This window comes from Macrobrachium nipponense, chromosome 18, assembly GCF_015104395.2.
Source record: "Macrobrachium nipponense isolate FS-2020 chromosome 18, ASM1510439v2, whole genome shotgun sequence".
Taxonomy (NCBI): Eukaryota; Metazoa; Arthropoda; class Malacostraca; order Decapoda; family Palaemonidae; genus Macrobrachium; species Macrobrachium nipponense.
Genome location: NC_087211.1, coordinates 71,094,259 through 71,097,788, shown reverse-complemented (window position 1 = coordinate 71,097,788; position 3,530 = coordinate 71,094,259).

Genomic DNA, 3,530 nt, shown 5'->3' with positions numbered 1-3,530 from the left:
ACCATACAAAGCAACGCAACAAAAAACCTTGATGTAAAAGCTTCATGGAAGAGAGATACAACAATCTTCCCTAGGGGCAGGCAACAGCAACGACCTGGACACAATACCTCAATCAATTTTCATATTATTACCTGGTTTGACCATTTTAGAAAAAAAAAAGTTATCAAGTACGAGTGGAAATTTAACGGAAACTGAAACAGATCCATGTCTCAAGTCTATTACACAACAGAACAAAAGACTAATGTCAAGAGATCAAGACACCTCTGCGAGATATGACAATACATATTGAGATTATTTTATACAATAATAAACAGAAATTATTACATACCGTTGCTGGGGAGCCAATGTTCTGCGCGACTTCGTATTACAACTTACCTGAGAAGAAAAATATAAGTTAACGAATTAAAATTGAAAAGACAGCACTGAAGTGGAAAATCACAATGATAAATGACGCTGATCAATGCAAAGGAAACTTCACTAGAAACAATTTGATTTTGCATAAGCAAAATAGTTGGTTCAAATAAAATTCTGAGAGACTTTGATGAAAGGTTAAAGGTTTATATTTTCTAAATACTGTTTCGTGTCATTTCTTTTTTTTTTCCATTTCTTTCTTTCTTAAATGTCTTCATGTTTCGAGAGAGAGAGAGAGAGAGAAGAGAGAGAGAGAGAGAGAGAGAAATTACGCACCTCTCCTTTTGTGGTCCCCTTAAAAAACTTATGAAGAAAAAAAGTGCTCGTTCTCTTATCGGAAATCCCGCGTTGAAGATAACCACACCGTATCATTTTCCCCCTCATAATTCCGTCTTAAAAATGCGGCATCTGGGTGTTCCATCTTTCATCAAAAGGGCCAAAAGGGTTGCCGGCCGTCCAGAAGGAAAATATCTCTTTTCTACTTATCTTATTAAGATTTCTCTCTCTCTCTCTCTCTCTCTCTCTCTCTCTCTCTCTCTCTCTCTCTCTCTCTCCGCTTTCGTCATGCTTTAAAAGAAACAACGTGTCAGTTTAAGTGATATTTTCTTTAATCTTTGTTCACGATTAAGGACTTTTTTTTTCTTTTCCTCGATAGTTAAAGCCTTCATTTCAGCATAAATGATATCTCTTTCAACTTTCCTCACGACTCAAACGAAAACTACATCTCATCATAAGGTTTATCTTATTTTTCTTTTTCGCTTTAAAAAAAAATTTAACTTCAAAACAGGGCTGTTTTCTGAAATTCGTTAAAACCTGCAAACTATATTACAACCTGGTATTCTTACTCGTTTTTAATCTCAATTTCCTGGGATTTCATATCTAAATGAAATTCTGATTCACACTAATATTCGGTGTGATGGAACAAGTGGAAAGAGAGAGTGAGAGAGTTACAGGCACTAGGTATTTCTGTGGAAATATAGCATCTAAATTTTTCATAAGATATCAATACAAGAACTTCAACCACAGATGGAAGAGGGCAAGTCTTGTACACTTTTTGACAGAAACATTGTAACCATAACAATAAAACTGCATATATACATATATATAATATATATATATATATATATATATATATATATATATATATATATATATATATATGCGCAAAAATCTCGTTAACTTCATGCTGAAACATTATAACCATATCAATAAAACTGCTATAATATATATACGAGTGTATATATATAATCGTATATATATTATAGCTGTTTTACTGATATGGTTTCAAAGATTCAGTCAAGAAGTGAACGAGATGCTACCCCCTCCCATCTGTGGTTGAAGTTCTTGTATTGATATCTTTTGTAAATATTAGTTGTTATATTTCCACAGAAATACCTAGTGCCAGTGACTAGCTCTCTCTTTCCACTCGTTACATCGCACCGAAATATTAGTGCGAACTTAAATTTCATTTAGATTTTAAGTGCCAAGAAATTAAATTTGGAAATGAAAATAATAACAGGTTTATTATGAATACAGTTTTTAGATGCTACCTAATTTAAGAAAATAGCGCTGTGTTGATGCTAAGTTTTTAAAAGTGAAAAAGAAGAAAATAATATATATATATATATATATATATATATATATATATATATATAATATATATATATATGTGTGTGTGTGTATAATAATAATATAATAAAAATAATCCTCACCAATTTCTCTTTTTCATTTAAAAGACCTCAAAATTGTAATGATCTAAGTATAGAGTCCGTGCGCATATACACACACGACACACACACACACACAAAATATTAAGAAAAATTTTCCGGAAACTTACAGAAACCCCGCGACAGATGGAATACAAAAGAATAAAACTCCTATCAACTTCTACAATACTCTCTCTCTCTCTCTCTCTCTCTCTCTCTCTCTCTCTCTCTCTCTCTCTCTCTCTACGCGAATAAGAAAAGCGTCGAAATGAAATAAGAAGTAAAATATTTTCAGTAATGTTAAGAAAATTCCTCCAATCTTTTTGACATCTCTCTTTCTTTTAACAGAATACAGCACTAAAGAAAAAATAAACCCAGTTAAGTGAGAAACAGAAAACAGACAACATAAAAATAAAACACTTAACTTTCCATCAATCCAGTTTCTCCTCTCTCTCTCTCTCTCTTCTCTCTTCTCCGTTCTCTCTCTCTCTCTCTCTCTCTCTCTCTCTCTCTCTCTCTCATTCCAGTTCCTTCCCTTTCCTGAGGCCCTTCGATGGCCCAACGGTCTTCGGTTGATGATAACCGCATCATTCATCCCTTCAAAATATGATCATTAGATAATTCAAGCTGTCAAAAGAAGGTACGCGGACTTTTAGCTCTTTCCGTCCATACTGACCTCCAGAAATATTCTCGTTTCAGAACTTTTTTTTCATTATTATTATTATTATTATTATTATTATAACTATTATTCTACCAATGACCTCTTTCCACATTTCTCTCTCTCTCACCCGGTGAATATACGATGTATATTATGCTATATCTATTTTTTTCTGTATGACTGTAAATACTAAAGCCAACATATAATACAATCTTGACTTACAGATTTTTTATTATTAAAAAAAACACATGGGTATTTCAAGATTAAAAGCTTATTACATATCCATTATGAATATATGCATGCATGTATCATATATATATATATATATATATATATATATATATATATATATATGTGTGTGTGTGTGTGTGTGTTATGAATTATGATACACACACACACACACACACACACACACACACACACACACACATATATATATATATATATCTATATATATATATATATATATATATAATCATAACTCATAACATTATACAAAAGAAACGAGTAAAATTGTGAGAAAGTACACTCATTTTAGTTATCTGTAGACAGACTTAAACGCGACAGGTAAATGGATACCAGGTTCATTAGGTCGCAGCCAAACCCCCAAAAAGTGGAATATAAATCTTCGTCAAAAAGAATCTTCGGGAGACCTTATCTGCTAAATCCGGATTCCATTACCTCGGACTCAAATTCATGTTAATTGTTCTCTCAATTAGCGCTGCCTTAAGCATCTGACATTAGAGCCAACAAGC